Consider the following 21,698-nt stretch of genomic DNA (forward strand, 5'->3'; position numbering starts at 1 on the left):
GTGATGGGACCAGATGCCATGATCTTTGTTTTCTGAATGCTGAGCTTTAAGCCCACTTTTTCACTCTTCTCTTTCACTTTCATCAAGAGGCTTTTTAGTTCCTCTTCACTTTCTGCCATAAGGGTGGTGTCATCTGCATATCTGAGGATATTGATATTTCTCTTGGCAATCTTGATTTCAGCCTGTGCTTCTTCCAGCCCAGCATTTCTCATGATGTACTCTGCATATAAGTCATTCTAGTGAATACCCCCAAAATCAATTTCTGGGAATAAGATTTCTCAGGACAGCTCTAAAGAGCCAACATAGCTTGGCATGGGTTATACTGCAAAAAAGACAGGAGATAGATTATCTAATCCCTGAAGAAGGAGAGACTTGCTGCTGCTGCTGCTAAGTCGCTTCAGTCGTGTCCGACTCTGTGCAACCGCATAGACAGCAGCCCACCAGGCTCCCCCACCCCTGGGATTGTCCCAGGCAAGAGTACTAGGTTGCCATTTCCCTCTCCAATGCAGGAAAGTGAAAGTGAAGTCGCTCAATCGTGTCTGACTCTTCACGACCCCATGGACTGCAGCCTACCAGGATCCTCCGTACATGGGATTTTCCAGGCAAGAGTACTGGAGAGGGGTGCCATTGCCTTCTCTGAGGAGGGACTTGAGCCATCTTGAATGAGATGTGTTGTTTCTGCATAAATACCTCAAGCTAAGTTAAAGAAAGTCTCACAGTCCTCAAGAAAAACATTCAGACCCTACAGGATCTCAAAGAACAAGCTGGAGAGTTCTTAGGATGACTACAATCTCTCTTTGGGGGATCCTCCTGGTGATGGAAATTTGAAGTTGGCTAATGCCCCTACTAGTCCTTGTCATCACCGTATTGATGCTGCTTATGACTGCTCCATGTATTATTGTCTAACCTGTTTTGTCTCTGCCCGAGTCAACGAGCTACAACATGTGCTGCCAGTTTAAAAATGATATATAAAACTACAGCCAACCACAGAAAATATCACTCACCCTTAGATGGACACTGCTATAAGGATTCTGAGGCCTGAGACTAGCAAGAGGGGGAGGCCCAATGCCCCTCACAGCCCTAGGTCAGCAGGAAGTAGCCAGAGAGACCTCGAAGCCCCTATTCCCAAAGAATTGGGCTTCCCATCTCTTGAGGGGGGAATGTTAGGGAGTTAGAATAGGAAAAAGGAGTCTAGAATGGTGGTGGCTGAAAGACAAAGAAGGGAAAAGTCCGCAAAAATAGAACAAAGGAAGGTCTGAGGATGGGAGTGAGGACCTCAGGTAGAACAAACAGCACTCCTGGCTGCCAATTTACATAAGGCAGGCCCAGGGGGAGGAGAAAAAACATATAAAGAGGAACCAAAGGGCCAGGGGTGTCTCTTCGTGCCTTTTGGGTCGGCATCCCCTCATGCCTCAAGGATGTATTTTCCTTTATTTTCTAAATAAAACTGAGCTGTAACACGGAGCTGTAACACTGGTCCATCCGAGAGCTGTGACACTGGTCTGTCCAAAAGCTGTGACACTGGCCCATCCAAGGGCTGTTAACACTGCTCCGTCACTTCAAATTTTTGTTGTGACAAGACAGAACTGAGGAAATTACAAACTCCCCTGACAGATCCAATAAACGAGAGACTGCATTTTTCCCTCCGAAGCCACAATATTCAGTGTCATAAACAGTGGTCCCTGTAGTAGAAAATATTCTTTACCAAGTAGTTTGTGAGAATTTTTCATATGACATGAACAGAATATTAAACTTTCTATGTTTTGATACACAGATTAACACTTATTTGCTCTGTATGTTATATGATCACCTCTAGCATGCAATGAACTAGTGATCCCAAGAAGATTTTGTATATTTAATGTATAAATTCATAAACAAACACATTCTGCCTTAGAATATTGTAAAATAATGTCTTTTGTAAACTTGATTAAATAAATGCAAACTTATTTTATTCAATTATATTTATGGTAACACACTGACAAAATATATTTGAAAAGTAAAACATATATAAAGATAATAGTAAGTCAGGCAGAAGTATATACATGGGTAGAGTTGACTTTTTCTTTTTTTTAAATAAAAGTACATAATTTAGCAAGATAAAATAATAAACGTCTAATAGAATTTTTAAAAATTAAAAGAGCTTAGAATTATAATAAACTATTAAATACATGTCTTCATACAGATTATTATCAAAGCACTTAAAAATTGTGCCCAACATATGAAGAGGAATTTCTGCAATTACTTTTCAGCAAGTCTGTCTGTGTTGAACACGGTATTCTGTAAAACACTATTAATGGTAAAGATGGTTCTTCTGAAATCTCTTTTTAAAAATGAAATTCTGATTCTCCATACCATTGGAGTAACACTTTTTCTCTTTGCCATGGTTAAATGGCTCAAATACAACATACAAAACAATGTGGGATTGAGATAAAGTTAATTTCGTTGTTAGAAATGTCAGAGGATGCCTAAAAAACATTGCTGAGGACCTAAAAACAAACATGCTTTCTAACATATTTCAGAGTTCAGGAAGATTGCTATAAAGTTGGATGAAAGTACACAGGTTTCTATGATGTTTTTTTATATTGTGGTTGTCACAATATTAAGTTTCAAAAATAAAATGTATGAAAAGGAACCATTTTTGAACCAGTGAAGGAAGATATACTAGCCAGATATAATCTAAAGTTAATATCTTTTTATAAACATAATTTATATTAAGAAAAACTACATAATTTTAACCACAGGTGGAATATCAATTTTGCTAGTCTTCAAAAATTCTGAAAAAAAAGATCACAGAGTTTTACCTGAGTAGTTAAAATAAACTAATTGATTCTTTAAACAAAAATTGATTTACCGCCTATCACCTTTCAAAGAAATGGAAGCCTGGGGAGAGAACAATGGACAAAGGAGACAGAAATTCCTATCTACTTTAAAGATGAAGAGATTGAAGCGCAGAGAAATGAAGTTACTTGACTAAAGTTGCACTGCACTGAGAAGGAAGAGCTAATATTTTAATTCAGATACACCTTTAGAAGTAGAGTAGATTATATATATCAGATCTCAGATCAGTCGCTCAGTCCTGTCCAACTCTTTGCAACCCCCTGAATCGCAGCAAGCCAGGCCTCCCTGTCCATCACCAACTCCCGGAGTTCACCAAGACTCACATCCATCGAGTCAGCGATGCCATCCAGCCATCTCATCCTCTGTCATCCCCTTCTCCTCCTGCCCCCGATCCCTCCCAGCATCAGAGTCTTTTCCAATGAGTCAACTCTTTGCACGAGGTGGCCAAAGTACTGGAGTTTCAGGTTTAGCATCATTCCTTCCAAAGAAATCCCAGGGCTGATCTCCTTCAGAATGGACTGGTTGGATCTCCTTGCAGTCCAAGGGACTCTCAAGAGTCTTCTCCAACACCACAGTTCAAAAGCATCAATTCTGCGGCGCTCAGCTTTCTTCACAGTCCAACTCTCACATCCATACATGACCACAGGAAAAACCATAGCCTTGACTAGATGAACCTTTGTTGGCAAAGTAATGTCTCTGCTTTTGAATATGCTATCTAGGTTGGTCATAACTTTTCTTCCAAGGAGTAAGCGTCTTTTAATTTCATGGCTGCAGTCACCATCTGTAGTGATTTTGGAGCCCAGAAAAATAAAGTCTAACACTGTTTCCACTGTTTCCCCATCTATTTCCCATGAAGTGGTGGGACCGGATGCCATGATCTTCATTTTCTGAATGTTGAGCTTTAAGCCAACTTTTTCACTATCCACTTTCACTTTCATCAAGAGGCTTTTGAGTTCCTCTTCATTTTCTGCAATAAAGGTGGTGTCATCTGCATATCTGAGGTTATTGATATTTCTCCCGGCAATCTTGATTCCAGCTTGTGTTTCTTCCAGTCCAGCGTTTCTCATGATGTACTCTGCATATAAGTTAAATAAACAGGGTGACAATATACAGCCTTGATGAACTCCTTTTCCTATTTGGAACTAGTCTTTTGGTCCATGTCCAGTTCTAACTGTTGCTTCCTGACCTGCATACAGATTTCTCAAGAGGCAGATCAGGTGGTCTGGTATTTCCATCTCTTTCAGAATTTTCCACAGTTTATTGTGATCCACATGGTCAAAGGCTTTGGCATAGTCAATAAAGCAGAAATAGATGTTTTTCTGGAACTTTCTTGCTTTTTCTATGATCCAGCGGACATTGGCAATTTGATCTCTGGTTCCCTTGCCTTTTCTAAAACCAGCTTGAACATCAGGAAGTTCACGGTTCACATATTGCTGAAGCCTGGCTTGGAGAATTTTGAGCATTGCTTTACTAGCGTGTGAGATGACTGCAATTGTGCAGTAGTTTGAGCATTCTTTGGCATTGCCTTTCTTTGGGATTGGAATGAAAACTGACCTTTTCCAGTCCTGTGGCCACTGCTGAGTTTTCCAAATTTGCTGGCATATTGAGTACAGCACTTTCACAGCATCATCTTTCAGGATTTGGAATAGCTCAACTGGAATTCCATCACCTCCACTAGCTTTGTTCATAGTGATGCTTTCTAAGGCCCACTTGACTTCACATTCCAGGATGTCTAGCTTTAGATCAGTAATCACACCATTGTGATTATCTGGGTCGTGAAGATCTTTTTTGTACAGTTCTTCTGTGTATTCTTGCCATCTCTTCTTAATATCTTCTGCTTCTGTTAGGTCCATACCATTTCTGTCCTTTATTGAGCTCATCTTTGCATGAAATGTTCCTTTAGTATCTCTGATTTTCTTGAAGAGATCCCTAGTCTTTCCCATTCTGTTGTTTTTTTCTATTTCTTTGCATTGATCGCTAAAAAAGGCTTTCTTATCTCTTCTTGCTATTCTTTGGAACTCTGAATTCAGATGTTTATATCTTTCCTTTTATCCTTTGCTTTTTGCTTCTCTTCCTTTCACAGCTATTTATAAGGCCTCCCCAGACAGCAATTTTGCTTTTTGCATTTCTTTTCTATGGGAATGGTCTTGATCCTTTCTCCTGTACAATGTCATGAACCTCATTCCATAGTTCATCAGGCACTCTATCTATCAGATCTAGGCCCTTAAATCTATTTCTCACTTCCACTGTATAATCATAAGGGATTTGATTTAGGTCATACCTGAATGGTCTAGTAGTTTTCCCTACTTTCTTCAATTTCAGTGTGAATTTGGCAATAAGGAGTTCATGGCCTGAACCACAGTCAGCTCCTGGTCTTGTTTTTGTTGACTGTATAGAGCTTCTCCATCTTTGGCTGCAAAGAATATAATCAATCTGATTTTGGTGTTGACCATCTGGTGATGTCCATGTATAGAGTCTTCTCTTGTGTTGTTGAAAGAGGGTGTTTGTTATGACCAGAGCATTTTCTTGGCAAAACTCTATTAGTCTTTGCCCTGCTTCATTCCGTATTCCGAGGCCAAATTTGCCTGTTACTCCAGGTGTTTCTTGACTTCCTACTTTTGCATTCCAGTCCCCTATAATGAAAAGGACATCTTTTTTGGGTGTTAGTTCTAAAAGGTCTTGTAGGTCTTCATAGAACCATTCAAGTCCAGCTTCTTCAGCATTACTGGTTGGGGCATAGACTTGGATTACTGTGATATTGAATGGTTTGCCTTGGAAACAAACAGAGATCATTCTGTCATTTTTGAGATTTCATCCAAGTACTGCATTTCGGACTCTTTTGTTGACCATGTTGGGCACTCCATTTCTTCTGAGGGATTCCTGCCCACAGTAGTAGATACAATGGTCATCTGAGTTAAATTCACCCATTCCAGTCCATTTCAGTTTGCTGATTCCTAGAATGTCGACATTCACTCTTGCCATCTCTTGTTTGACCACTTCCAATTTGCCTTGATTCATGGACCTGACATTCCAGGTTCCTATGCAATATTGCTCTTTACACCACTGGACCTTGCTTCTGTCACCAGTCACATCCACAGCTGGGTATTGTTTTTGCTTTGGCTCCATCCCTTCATTCTTTTTGGAATTATTTCTCCACTGATCTCCAGTAGCATATTGGGCACCTAGTGACCTGGGGAGTTTCTCTTTCAGTATCCTATCATTTTGCCTTTTCATACTGTTCATGGGGTTCTCAAGGTAAGAATACTGAAGTGATTTGCCATTCCCTTCTCCAGTGGACCACATTCTGTCAAATCTCTCCACCATGACCCGCCCGTCTTGGGTTGCCCCATGGGCACAGCTTAGTTTCATTGAGTTAGACAAGGCTGTGGTCCTAGTGTGATTAGATTGACTAGTTTTTTGTGAGTATGGTTTCAGTGTGTTTGCCCTCTGATGCCCTCTTGCAACACCTACTGTCTTACTTGGGTGTGGGGTATCTCTTCATGGCTGCTCCAGCAAAGCGCAGCCATTGCTCCTTACCTTGGACGAGGGGTATCTCCTCACCGCTGCCCTTCCTGACTTTCAATGTGGGATAGCTCCTCTAGGCCCTCCTGCGCCCGCGCAGCCATGGCTCCTTGGACTTGGGGTTGGTCCTCCCGGCCACCGCCCCTGGCCTCGGTCGTGCGGTTGGTCCTCCCCGCCGCCGGCCTTTTACACACACATATATACATATATACATATGTGTATGTGTGTGTGTGTGTGTGTGTGTGTGTGTGTGTATATATATATATATATATATGCCACATCAACTAGGGATTGAACCCATGTTCCCTATAGTAGAAGTTCAAAGTCTCAGCCACTAGACTGCCAGGAAAGTCCCAATGTTAAGTGTAGATTTTCATGTGTATGTATTTCGCTTTGCAAAAATCCATATGAAACCTACATTTTCACCGTTCCCGTAGTCCATTAAATATCCCTGAGACAAATATTTCTTTTCACTGCATCTTGGTTAAATTTCAGTAATCTTTTTTAATTTTGTGGCTAGAATACTTTAAATTTTTAAGAATTGTTCAATTTCCACTTGAAATTTTTATGACTGGTAACCATAGCCTTGAGGTATTCCTTTTTTTCCATGATTCCAAGTTTAACTACTCTGGAAGTACCAGTGTTGGCTTGGGGCTGTGTTTCCATGGTGCTAATGACTGCTATAATTGTTTTTTAAAGAAACATCACACTTGGAATAATTACAAAGGGTACCTTAGAGATAGAATTTGCAGGATGAGAAGGGTGAATGGCTGTTAATGCAAAAAGTCATTTCCCTAAACCTCCAGCTTTAATCTAATATTAGTCCCTGAAGCTAATAGTCCTGATGGCTATTTTTAGTAGAGGTTAAGGATTCCTTCAGTAACTTTTATCTGGACGTAGGTAATATGCCTTTAGTCCTTTAGCTACATGCAGCTATTCAGTTAAAATAATAACATTGTGTTTTATGTATATCAACTATACTCAACAAAAACGCATATACTTACAAATCATTATATTAAATTTTATTCTTAAAATAACTGGGATCCATCCACATCCAAAGGTAATCTGAACCCTTGACAGCAGAAATATAGTTCTTTTCTCCATGATTCCCAAGATAATAATTACAATATGATCAACTTATATTGAAGTATAAATTTCTATTAAGAAATTATTAAATTTTCCATTAAGAAAAAATATCTTTTTGTTTCTAAGATTTGCTGTTGTTCAGCCACTCAGTGGTATATGACTCTTTGAGACCCCAGGCTTCCTGTCCATCACCAGGCTTCCCTGTCCATCACCAACTCCTGGAGCTTGCTCAGACTCATCCATCGAGTCAGTATTGCCATCCAATCATCTCATCTTCTGCCATCCCCTTCTCCTCCTGCCTTCAAACTTTCCCAGCATCAGGGTCTTTTCTAATGAGTTGGCTCTTTGCATCAGGTAGCCAAAGATTGTAACTTCAGTTTCAGCATTGGTTCTTCTAATAAATATTCAGGATTGATTTCCTTTAAGATGGACTGTTTTGATCTCCTTGTCCAAGGGACTCTCAAGAGACCTCTCCAACAGCACGATTCAATAGCATTAATTCTTTGGTGTTCAGCCTTTTTATGGTTCAACTCTCACATCCATACATGACTACTGGAAAAACCATAGCTTTGACTAGACGTACCTTTGTCGGCAAAGTAATGTCTCTGCTTTTTAATATGCTGTCTAGTTTTATCATAGCTTTTCTTCCAAGGAGCAAGCATCTTTTAATTTCATGGCTGCAGTCACCATCTGAGGTGATTTTGGAGCCCAAGGAAATAAAATGTGTTACTGTTTCCATTGTTCCTCATCCATTTGCCATGAAGTGATGGGACCAGATTCCATGATCTTCATTTTTTTAATGTTGAGTTTTAATTCAGCTTTTTCACTCTTCTTTTCTCTTTTTATTTTCTGAGCTGCATAAATCTGACTAGAAGGGCTAGATCCATTAATAATATTTTGATTGTGTTGTAATGCATCATGTTTGTGCAGGTCCAGATGTATTTTGCAAAAAGTAATTTCCCAAAGATTATGCCTAGGTGACAACCAGACACTATATTAATAACAATATAATCAGCTTATAAATATATTTATTTAAATTCTATCATAAGTATAGCTAGCTCCGTTATAGCATCGCTTTAACAGTTTCTTAAAGTCATACCTAGGGACAATGTTTTTTCCATGAGCAAGGCGATGGCAATATTGACTTCTGACATCACATTACTATTTTATCAGAGACCAGGAAGAAGTGAGAGATTTAGCTCTGACAGATATGGAAGAAAGCTATCTGGCCAACTGAGAAGCAAGCTCTTTGCAGGATGGGGTGTGGATCTTCAGATTATAATGTGAAATTTGAACCAGAAATAACTCTATGGAGCTGTCTCTCCCATAAAGAAAATACTGTTCCCTATTAAGCAAGGGGTAGAAGCAGCATGGCACCTTTCATAATGAATATTTGGATTGTTAAAGAAAACATTATTTTTGTCAGCATAATTCTAGGCTTTGCAGGTTTAGGAGTCTTTCAATTTAAGTAATGGTTCCAGAAACTTATAAACTGAATCTGCTACCAGGCTGAATACATAAGGCTCCTTATTATAATTGGTGGTAGCTACACTGTCTACTGTTGGCCCCAACAGCCCTTCCTGATGATTTATTTTAAAGATCCCATGTGCATTTTATTCTTTGGTCCAGCAGAACTGTTTTAGTGTCTAACTTTTTGTCTAGGCAAGAACTTCCAACCTTAAGCACAATCAGTAAGACCCTGATATTTGTCCAAAATTTTTTCTTTTTGTTTAATCTAGATAGAATATACTTATCTCTCTTGAAAACAAGATCCCTGAGTACTCTGATATTTAAGAAAAAAGACTCTGAATTTGAAGTTATAATTATTTGATACTGTGTAGTATATTTGAATTTATGTCTATTTTTGTTGTTTGTTTAACTTTTAGGTTGCTATTAGTAAAGGGAATATAGGACAATATTATCTTCCATTAAATATTCTACCTTAACTTCTAAGTTTATATGTGGAATCTAATCATTTATTTATTTTGCCTATTTGGTCTATTCATTTTGTAACACACCGATATTTTATTTTAAAATTTTAAGTGCATTTTTTAAAGTATTTTAGATATACAGTATCATCTAGAACAATGATAATTATGCTTTCTTTTTCTACAACTAATTGGATAGTACTTTTAGAGTATTGTTAAATATTAATGTTTATAATGGACAATCTTATAGTGTTCTTAAAATTTATGCTTCTGATGATCCAGCATTATGCATGTTGTTGGCTTTTACCTTTTTAATTTACATTAAGAAATAACATTTCCTTCCTATTAATAGTTTTTATCAGAAATGCATGTTGTATTTTATCAAGTGACTTTCTGGCACTTGTTGAATTGATCATATAATTATTTTTCTTTTTGCCATTGTCTTTCTAACACAAATTATGATAAAGATGTTCTGAATTCCTGGAATAAATTTCACTTGATTCCATTAATTATTTATCTTGTAATATGTAGCTGAAATTTATTTGATGTTTGACCACAAAATATTTTGTAATCTCAATATGTTATGCCAAAGAGTGGTTTTCATTTTATTGTGTATTGCTTTTATGTGTGTATGCATGCATGTTTTGGAGAAGGCGATGGCACCCCACTCCAGTACTCTTGCCTGGAAAATCCCGTGGACGGAGGAGCCTGGTAGGCTGCAGTCCATGGGGTCGTGAAGAGTCGGACACGACTGAGCAACCTCACTTTCACTTTTCACTTTCCTGCATTGGAGAAGGAAATGGCAACCCACTCCTGTACTCTTGCGTGGAGAATCCCAGGGGCAGGGGAGCCTGGTGGGCTGCCGTCTATGGGGTCGCACAGAGTCGGACATGACTGAAGCGACTTAGCATGTATGTGTGCATTGAAGAAGGAAATGACACAATGTCTAAAATAATTCACAAGTAAATTATATCCTCAAGGATTTAATGCCATGTGTATTTTTCATGACCATAAAGAGTCAGTTTAATAGCTGGCTCAGCTGGTAAATAACCCGCCTGCCAATAGAGGAGACACAAGAGACACATTTTCCATCCCTGGGTTGGGAGATCCCCTGGAGTATGCAGTGGCAACCTGCTTCAGTATTCTTACCAAAAAAAAAAAATCCATAGACAGAGGAGCCTGGGAGAATACAGTCAATGGGTCACAAAGGATCAGACATAACTAAACGCGCATGCTGCTGCTGTTGTGGCCTACCTCTATGACATCTTCCCTGGTAGCTCAGGTGGTAAATAATCTGCCTTCAATGCAAGAACCCCAGTTTGATTCCTGGGTTGGGAAGTTACCCTAGAGAAGGATTAGGCTACCCATTCCAGTATTCTTGAGCTTCGCTAGTGGCTCAGCTGGTAAAGAATCTGCCTGCAAAGTGGGAGACCTGGGTTTGATCCAGTGGGTTGGGAAGATACCATGGAGAAGGGAACAGCTACCCACTCCAGTATTTTGGCCTAGAGAATTCCATGGACTGTATAGTCCACGTGGTCTCAAAGAGTCGCATGACTGAGCAACTTTCACTTTCACTATGACATCTATTTTGATTACCAAAATTAACTAGAAGTTGGCCAAAATTGGCCAAAAATTGACCATAATTGTAGTTTTTCCAGAAAATCATTTTAATCTAGATTTTGAAGCCAATTTGAAAATAGTAATGATTCTTCTGTAAGTTTTTAAATTTCACATACACATACAATTAAATTTCTTCAATATTTACTCTATTTTTCACAAAGTAATTTTGTATCCTTTTTTTTTCTTAATTTATCCCACAGAGCCTGTTTTGTTGATTTCTTTTTAAAAGCACTCAATTTTTTTTCTGTTTACTAAATTTCCTTTTTTTTTCTTCTCTGCTTTCTTATTTCTTCATTCAGTTTTTATGTTTTCAAAAAATATTCATTAAATTACTCATTTTATTTCACCTTGTTTTGTATTATATGTATTAAAATCATTGTTTACTTATTCATTGTCATATATATTTACGTATTTTTAATGTATTTATATAGAGTTATATATATTTGTATCATGCATCATACATCTTGTACCAGTAATTAACTGCATCAAAATGCACTGGAAAAATCCAATTATCTCTGCTCATCATTGTAATAATTTGGGGGGAATATATATTAAAAGCTACCTGAGGAAAGGTAAAAATAAATTTATTTAAACAAAAATAGTTTTTAATTGAGAAGTTGTCAGTTTTCTGACCATGCATACAGACAGGATTGGTTTCCTTTGAGGCCTCTCTCCTTGGCTTGTACACTTCCTTGCCAATTCTTCATGTGGTCGTCCTTCTTGCATATATGCCATTAGTGTCTCTCTCTATGTCCTAATCTCTTACTATTATAAGTACACCAATCATACTGTTTTAAGATCTCTCCTAATTGCCTCATTTAAATGTAATTACCTCTTTAAAGGCCTTATCCAAATACAATTACCTGAGGTACTAGTGTTAGAACTTTAACATAGGAATTGGAGGGGATACACAATTCAGTCCATAATGGTATAAAATAGTATTTTTAGGGAATCTTCCTGAAATCAGCAACTGTGGGAAGGAGGAAGACAGCACAGAGAATATGAACTCTGTATTGCTGGCATGAATGGTTATAGCCTTGCACTACCCCATTAGTATCTTTGAAACATTTTCCTTCACGCTTCCTAATTATTGTGTATTAAGTCAAAATGACTGGGCTTTATAACCTGATTTTATCATTCTTGAGATATGTTCACCTCAAAATCACATGGCCATCTGCAGCTTAGAAATTATCTGAAAGGTTTAGAACAGGTCTGTCTACTGACCGGACTGCCATCAGTTGAGGCAAAAAAAATCCCACTTGCAGCAAAATATAATTGTCAAGTCACCTTGTCCATCACAGTAATTTTCCCCTAGGATCATTCTCATTCAAGTTTAACCAGATTATATTTACAAGTGGAATTTCCCATGGGAGAAACAATTTTATGATTTTTTTTCAAAAATACTAAACATTCTTGCTAAATTTATAATATTTTAACTGTTGGGAAAACACATAAAATCTTGAGGGTATTTCAGGTCATTAAAAGGATAGAGATGTCATTTATTAAGTTTTTTAGTCTAGAAAGCACATTAAAATTGTTTTCAGAGACACCTCTAGCAAGTCAGTAGTTTTGGTACTAGAGAGAATCAAGATCAAGGTTTAAGTGAAAGACTAGTATTTAATCAGGTAATCAGCATGGTAGTGGTGGTTTAGTCGTTAAATTGTGTCCGACTCTTGCAACCCAATGGACTGTAGCTTGCCAGGTTCCTCTGTCCATGGGATTCTCCACACAAGAATACTGGAGTGGGTTGTCATTTCCTTCTCCAGATATTTAAAGCTAAAGAATTTCCTGCCACCACATTCTGAAACAGAGCCTCAAACAGTATTAAGAATTTGTTTTCATATCCCTTTAAATCATCTCTTATTATCTCTTGGCAGTTCTTGCAAGACCAGTCAGCATTGCGTTCTCAATTCTGAAAACAGTAGGAACTTTACTTGAAATTTCCAGCACATAATTAATGGGTCAGTTATAAACACAGAGCACATTCAGTTTGTATTATCTAAAGACAATTTGGAATGGCAGGTGTTTTACTACTTTCTAACATCTCTAATAATTCTTGGCTTGATGCTTTAATGCCTGAAACTACAAATAATGACAATTCCTGTTGTGAAAATGCCACAGAGACATTAGAAGACAAAGGCATATTTGCAAAGACAGCAGAAAATTGTGGGAAAAGTCAACATATTTCTGAATGATTTGCCTAACCTATAATTTTGTAGCAAGATGAACAAATTAGAAAGTTCTGAAGAGAAACCTATTACCCTATAATTAATAGAGAAAATAATTAAATTGTCTCTTCTAATGTCAGATTTCTAATGGTGTATATTTTCAATTATGGAGGATAAGGCAATATGTTCATTTTCATTGTAATAAATTGAGTGCTCAATATAGGTGAATTTGATTAGTGTAGTCAAGGGAAATGTTCTGTGTACTTTCAAGCCTTCAGATTCTTCAGGCTATTCCTTCTTTCATATGATGTCTTTAGTTTCTTTCTTTTGAAATTTAATCCATCATTTTCTATATGATATCTCTGTTTCAGTGTTTAAGGTACTTTGTATATTTGGAAAGATGGTTCTATTATATCCTCATTAAAATGATAACATGGCTGGCTCCTCTCATGGCTCAGTGGTAAATAATCCACCTGCCATTTCAAGAGATACAGTTTTAATCCCTAGGTCAGGAAAATTACCTGGACAAGGAAATGGCAACCCACTCCAGTATTCTTGCCTGAGAAATCCCACGGACAGAGGAGCCTGGTGGGCTACAGTCCACAGGATTGCAAAGAGTCATACATGACTGAACCACTAAGCATGTGAAATACAGATTAGGTAAGAAGATCAAGTTTATAGGCACATGTAAGCATATAGAGGGGCTTCCCTAGTGGCTCAGATGGTGAAGAATCTGCCTACAATGTTGAAGACGTGGGTTTGATCCCCAGATTGGTAAGATCCCCTGGAGGAGGGCATGGCAACCCACTCCAGTATTCTTGCCTGGACAATCCACATGGACAGAGGAGACTGGTGGGCTACAGTTCATAATATTGCAAAGAGTCAGACATGACTGAGCGACTAAACATAGCACATGCATTTAAAGAGTTATTTGGCGAGTAAAATTCAATATTTATTGACTAAACAGCTTATATAAAACTTAGCTGTAAAATATTTGGTGGCTCTGTCTATATGGTGAAAATTATTACAAACTTTGATTTGAATTCTTTCAAAGCAAAGGACAGAAGACGTTTGCTTCATGTCAATATTCATAAACATAAATGTGGAATTTAATTATACTTGATAAATTACTTAATTATGCATTGTGGATATATTTACTAGGGTTGGCTTAGACCTGATAGTGATAAAGTTACACTGACTTCACAAACATAAAATATAATAATCAATAAGTTTACAAAATATCAATGCATGGCCCATTAGTTCATTGTGGGTTAATTAAAATATAAAAGTAAATATAAAAATTATAATTTGAAAGTTTTTAAAACCACAAAAATATCCTTCCACTTTAGATATAGTAAAATACAACATTTATATAAAAGTGAAAAATGTTCTCCATACCAAGAAGAAATATGTATAGAACTCTAATCCTGTTTATGTAAATTTCTCTACCAATAGACTCTTCAAATAAAAACAAAAACCTATATAAATATCTCTTTACTTGTCCCATTAAAAGTTCTTTTACACCCTGTGATATTTCTCTCTGTGTGAAATGTTAATTTCCTTTAATGGCATCTTATCTGGAAGGGTGAAAAAATTCAAGTCCAATATGATTCTACTCTATGTACTTCACAGGTTTAATAAAAATAATCTCACTTAACCTTTGCATGAAATTACAAATGTTGAAAACTATAACATTTTGATTAAATGTTCTACACAGTATCTTGGTAATGTACATTCTACTAACTGAGCAAGGTGAGGGAGAGAAAAAATATAACCTTTACTTACATGTAACCAAATGATCAAAAGTATAGATCTGAACAATAATAAAGAGCTGTATAGATTCAGATGTATCTTAGGCATTAAACTTGACTGAGGGAATAACTCCCCTTTGGTTTCCCGCTTGGTTGCTCAAGACAGTAATTCTCAGCTCTGAAGATTATCTCACACTCCAGTGGCTATGACGCCTTAGTATAATCATGTGCTGTGAACTTTTCTGTACTTCACAGTAACGCTGTAGGGAACAGAGCAGTCATAAAGAATAAAAACCTACAAAAGCTACAGCTGGCTTCATCATAATAGCCTCTGTTTAGTTTTCAAAGAAATTCCCACAAATTTTATTTTAATCAGATTTCAAACAGAATGTAGATTTGCAATCTAGGGATTTCTCATCCCTGACAAGTTCTTTCAAGATAAGTGCACTAGATCTTATACTGTCAGATACCGTGAGTAAAGATGTCAAGTACCTTCTTGTTTTCTCAGTGTAGACAAATGTAATTTTAATTAAAATGTGATAAAGGAACTTGAAATTTATATTAGAAAATAATGGGCAAAATTCTCTACAAAATATTCTAAACAAATGCAAGGGAAGATATTCAAAAAAATATATCAATGTTATTCTCAAACGAATTTATCAGATCAGATCAGTCACTCAGTCATGTCCAACTCTTTGTGACCCCATGAATCGCAGCACGCCAGGCCTCCCTGTCCATCACCAACTCCCAGAGTTCACTCAGACTCACATCCATCAAGTCAGCGATGCCATCCAGCAATCTCATCCTCTGTCTTCCCCTTCTTTTCCTTCCCCCAATCCCTCCCAGCATCAGAGTCTTATCCAATGAGTCAACTCTTCACATGAAGTGGCCAAAGTACTGGACTTTCAGCTTTAGCATCATTCCTTCTAAAGAAATCCCAGGGCTGATCTCCTTCAGAATGGACTGGTTGGAGCTCCTTGCAGTCCAAGGGACTCTCAAGAGTCTTCTCCAACACCACAGTTCAAAAGCATCAATTCTGCGGCGCTCAGCCTTCTTCACAGTCCAACTGTCACATCCATACATGACCACAAGAAAAACCATAGCCTTGACTAGACGAACCTTTGTTGGCAAAGTAATGTCTCTGCTTTTGATATGTTATCTAGGTTGTTCATAACTTTCCTTCCAAGGAGTAAGCATACTCCTTTTAATTTAATAGCTGCAGTCACCATCTGTAGTGATTTTGGAGCCCAGAAAAATAAAGTTTGACACTGTTCCCACTGTTTCCCCATCTATTTCCCATGAAGTGATGGGACCGGATACCATGATCTTCGTTTCCTGAACGTTGAGCTTTAAGCCAACTTTTTCACTCTCCACTTTCACTTTCATCAAGAGGCTTTTGAGTTCCTCTTCACTTTCTGCCATAAGGGTGGTGTCATCTGCATATCTGAGGTTATTGATATTTCTACTGGCAATCTTGATTCCAGTTTGTGTTTCTTCCAGTCCAGCGTTTCTCATGATGTACTCTGCATATAAGTTAAATAAACAGGGTGACAATATACAGCCTTGAAGAACTCCTTTTCCTATTTGGAACCAGTCTCTTGTTCCATGTCCAGTTCTAACTGTTGCTTCTTAACCTGCATACAAATTTCTCAAGAGGCAGATCAGGTGGTCTGGTATTCCCATCTCTTGAAGAATTTTCCACAGTTTATTGTGATCCACACAGTCAAAGGCCTTGGCATAGTCAATAAAGCAGAAATAGATGTTTTTCTGGAACTTTCTTGCTTTTTCTATGATCCAGCAGATGTTGGCAATTTGATCTCTGGTTCCTCTGCCTTTTCTAAAACCAGCTTGAACATCAGGAAGTTCACGGTTCACATATTGCTGAAGCCTGGCTTGGAGAATTTTGCGCATTACTTTACTAGCGTGTGAGATGAGTGCAATTGTGCGGTAGTTTGAGCATTCTTTGACATTGCCTTTCTTTGGGATTGGAATGAAAAGTGACCTTTTCCAGTCCTGTGGCCACTGCTGAGTTTTCCAAATTTGCTGGCATATTGAGTGCAGCACTTTCACAGCATCATCTTTCAGGATTTGGAATAGCTCAACTGAATTCCATCACCTCCACTAGCTTTGTTCGTAGTGATGCTTTCTAAGGCCCACTTGACTTCACATTCCAGGATGTCTGGCTCTAGGTCAGTGTTCACACCATCGTGATTATCTGGGTCGTGAAGATCTTTTTTGTACAGTTCTTCTGTGTATTCTTGCCATCTCTTCTTAATATTTTCTGCTTCTGTTAGGTCCATATGATTTCTGTCCTTTATCGAGCTCATCTTTGCATGAAATATTCCTTTAGTATCTCTGATTTTCTTGAAGAGATCCCTAGTCTTTCCCAATGAATTTATAGTTCACTAGTAATAAAAAATCTCTAAAGGATTTTAACAAAACAAAACCATATTCTTAAGTACTTAATTATTACTTAACAGATTTCTAAATGTAATTCATATTTGTGGGTAGTAAAAATAAATGTGTTTAGTTTTACTTTCCTAAGCAGATGAATGGTTTTAAACCATAGACCAACTATTTGTATCAATAAGCATGCAAACACATAATATATACTACCTAATTATACAATTAGAGACATTTCAGGAGAATCAAGTGTAGAATTATTAAAAGTGATGAAATAGTGCAGTGATGTGATATATACAGGCTTTTTGTATTAATATATATACTACATAATTAAAACAACCAAACAGAAAATATTAAGAAAAAATATTTTATCAATAATATATAGTATTTTATTAATAATATACATCTGATATCTAAGGAATGTATCATTCAAAGTAAAGTTTAAAATTGCATGAAAAGGAATAATAGAATACCTGGATAAAGAGACTTACTATTTCATTGGAAGGAAGTATTTAATATTGTAATATTTGTTGTTGTTGTTATTTAGTCACTCAGTCATGTCTGACTCAATGTGACCCCATAGACTTCAGCACATTAGACTTCTTTGTCCCTTACTATCTACCAGAGTTTGTACAAACTCATGTCCTTTGAGTCTGTGACGACATCTAAACATCTCATCTTCTGTCATCCTTAGATCCTCCTACTTTTAATCTTTCCCAGCATCAGGGTCTTTCCCAATGAGTCAGCTCTTCACATCAGGTGGCCAAAGTATTGGAGCTTCAGCTTCAGCATCAGTCCTTCCAATAAATATTCAGGGTTGATTTCCTTTAGGATTGACGGGTTTGATCTCCTTGTAGTCCAAGGAACTCTCAAGAGTCTTCTCCAGCACCAGAATTCAAAAGCCTTGATTCTTTGTCCCTCAGCCTTCTTTACGGTCCAACTCTCACATCCATACATTCCTGGAGAAACCGTAGCTTTGACTAAATGAACCTTTGTCAGCAAAGTTATGTCTCTGCTTTTTAATATGCTGTCTAGGTTTGTCATAGTTTTTCTTCCAAGGAGCAATCATCTTTTAATTTTTTGGCTGTAGTCACTATCTACAATGATTTTTGACCCCAAGAAAATAGTCTATCAGTGTTTCCATTGTCTCCCCATCTGTTTGCCATGAAATGATGGGACTGGATGCCACGATCTTTGTTTCCTGACTTTTTCACTCTTCTCTTTCACCCTCATCAAGAGGCTCTTTATTTTCTGTTCACTTTCTGCCATTAGGGAGGTATCATCTGCATCTCTGAGGTGATTGATGTTTCTCCTGGAAATCTTGATTCCAGCTTGTCCTTCATCTAGCCCAGCATTTTGCATGATGTTCTCTGAGTATAAGTTAAATAAGCAGGGTGACAATATACAGTCTTGACGTACTCCATTCCCAGTTTTGAAATAGACTCTTGTTACATGTCTGGTTCTAACTGTGGCTTCTTGATGTGCATACAGGTTTCTCAGCAGGCAGGTAGGGTGGTCTGGGTATTCCTCTCACTTTATGAATTTTCCACAGTTTGTTGTACTCCACACAGTCAAAGGTTTTAGCATAGCCAATGAAGCAGAAATAGAGGTTTTCCTGGAATCTCCTTGCTTTTTCTGTGATCTAATGGATGTTGGCCATTTGATCTCTGGTTCCTCTGCCTTTTCTAAATCCAGCTTGAAAATCTGGAAGTTCTTGGTTCATGTACTGTTGAAGCCGAGCATGAAGGATTGTGATATATGTTCCCCCTAATGATGTCTGATGCTTACTCCTTGGAAGGAAAGTTATGACCAACCTACATAGCATATTCAAAAGCAGAGACATTACTTTGCCAACAAAGGTTCATCTAGTCAAGGCTATGGTTTTTCCTGTAGTCATGTATGGATATGAGAGTTGGACTGTGAAGAAGGCTGAGCGCCAAAGAATTGATGCTTTTGAACTGTGGTGTTGGAGAAGACTCTTGAGAGTCCTTGGACTGCAAGGAGATCCAACCAGTCCACTCTGAAGGAGATCAGCCCTGGGATTTCTTAGAAGGAATGATGCTAAAGCTGAAACTCCAATACTTTGGCCACCTCATGCGAAGAGTTGACTCATTGGAAAAGACTCCGATGCTGGGAGGGATTGGGGGCAAGAGGAGAAGGACGAGATGGCTGGATGGCATCACTGACTCGATGGACATGAGTCTGGGTGAACTCTGGGAGTTGGTGATGGACAGGGAGGCCTGGTGTGCTGCGATTCATGGGGTCGCAAAGAGTCGGACACGACTGAGCGACTGGTCTGATCTGATCTGATCTGAATGATGTCTGTGCTGTGCTGTGCTTTAGTTGCTCCATTGTATCTGACTTTTTGTGACCCCATAGACTGTAGCCACCAGGCCCCTCTGTCATGGGGATTGTCCAGGTAAGAATACTGGAGTGGGTTGCCATGCCCTCCTCCAGGGGATAATCCCAACCAAGGGATGGAATCCAGGTCTCCTGCATTGCAGGCGGATTCTTTATTGTCTGAGCCACCAGGGAAGCCAAACGATGTCTAGTACCATCCTAATTAGAACTCCCAAATATGTTTCAATAAAACATTAAAAGTTAATTCAAAATCCATGTGAAATTTGCAATAATACCCAATGACACATTTTAAAATAATACAATGAAAAAGGACTTAATCTTTAAGACAAAGATACATTATTCAATCATAAGCATTAAAACATAATGAAGTTACTTAATGCGTATACAAATATGCCTCTGATAAGAAACAAAAAATTCAAAAGCAAGCTTGTTCATATTGATTTATTAGGTTTATGTTAGTGAAGAAATAATGCATCATTTTGTAATTCATTCATCCTTTTATCATACACACACACGAAAAAATTTCAGGTATATTAAATGCTAATAAGTTTTCCACAGAAAACATAGGTGAAGTTTTCTAGTTCTGAGTTAGGGAAAAACGTCTTGAACAAATAACAAAAAGCAAATTTAAAACTATGCAAATGAGTAAGAGTTTGTAGTGACAAGTTATAGGACAAGTGATGATCTTTGAGAGATATCTTCAAAATGTATGATACAAAAGAATAACTATCCATGGACTTCCCTTGTGGTCCAGTGGTTAATTCTTCACCTTCGAGCACAGGGGGTGCAAGTTTGATCCTTGGTTGGGGAACTAAGATCCACATGTCTCATGGCCAAAAAACATTCAGCAGAAGCAATACTGTAACAAATTCAAGACTTTAAAAGAAAAATGGTCCACACCAAAAACCTTTAAAGAAAGAATGACAATCCAGGTTATGTAAAGGACTCATAAAACAAATAGAAGACCAAGTAATGAAAATTTGTATTACTCAGCCATTAAAAAGAATACATTTGAAACAGTTCTAGTGAGGTGGATGAAACTGGAGCCTATTATACAGAGTGAAGTAAGCCAGAAAGAAAAACACCAATACAGTATACTAATGCATATATACGGAGAAGGCAATGACAACCCACTCCAGTACTCTTGCCTGAAAAATCCCATGGACAGAAGAGCCTGGTAGGCTGCAGTCCATGGGGTCGCTAGGAGTCGGACATGACTGAGCGACTTCCCTTTCACTTTTCACTTTCATGCATTGGAGAAGGAAATGGCAACCCACTCCAGTGTTATTGCCTGGAGAATCCCAGGGACGGCGGAGTCTGGTGGGCTGCCGTCTATGGGGTCGCACAGAATCGGATATGACTGAAGCGACTTAGCAGCAGTAGCAGCAGCAACGCATATATATGGAATTTAGAAAGATGGTAACGATAACCCTGTATGTGAGACAGCAAAAGAGACACAGATGTATAGAACAGTCTTTTGGACTCTGTGGGAGAGGGAGAGGGTGGGATGATTTGGGAGAATGGTATTGAAACATGTATAATATCATATAAGAAACGAATCCTCAGTCCAGATTCAATGAAGGATACAGGATGCTTGGGGCTCGTGCACTGGGATGACCCAGAGGGATGGTACGGGAGGCAGGTGGGAGAGGGGTTCAGGATGGGGAACATGTGTACACCTGTGGCGGATTCATGTTGTTGTATGGCAAAACCAATACGATATTGTAAAGTAATTAGCCTCCAATTAAGATAAATAAATTTAAATTAAAAAAAAAGAAAATTTGGCTGAGGACATGAATTACGTTCTATAGAAAAATAAAAAGAAGTAGTTAATAAGTTTATTGAAAAGCTAGTGAATAGCCTCACTAGCATTCAGGGAAATATGTATTAAAACAGTGAGGCATAATTATTTCTCCTGAAAGACTGGCAAAATTCTTAAAGATATAATGTTCATTGCTAGAAAGATGACCAAGACACAGGTATTCTAAGAAACTGTGAGAATATGAATTATCATTGCCTTT

At 37.9% G+C, this 21,698-nt stretch overlaps 1 long non-coding RNA gene across 2 annotated transcripts in view; it reads left to right on the forward strand.

Annotated features, from left to right (window-relative positions):
* Positions 1 to 21,698, forward strand: part of LOC147355129 (uncharacterized) — a 518,407-nt gene that overhangs the window by 494,915 nt on the left and 1,794 nt on the right. Inside the window, exon 3 of one of the 2 annotated variants that reach the window (XR_015144225.1) lies at positions 8,620 to 9,869. The exons of the other annotated variant lie outside the window; for it this stretch is intronic. This is a non-coding gene — a long non-coding RNA (uncharacterized LOC147355129). Of the gene's footprint in view, positions 1 to 8,619; positions 9,870 to 21,698 lie in introns of those variants that run through there. 2 annotated transcript variants of the gene reach the window in all.

This window comes from Bos grunniens, chromosome 17 (genome assembly GCF_055505025.1).
Source record: "Bos grunniens cultivar Pamir isolate PY7600 chromosome 17, Bosgru_T2T1.0, whole genome shotgun sequence".
NCBI lineage: Eukaryota > Metazoa > Chordata > Mammalia > Artiodactyla > Bovidae > Bos > Bos grunniens.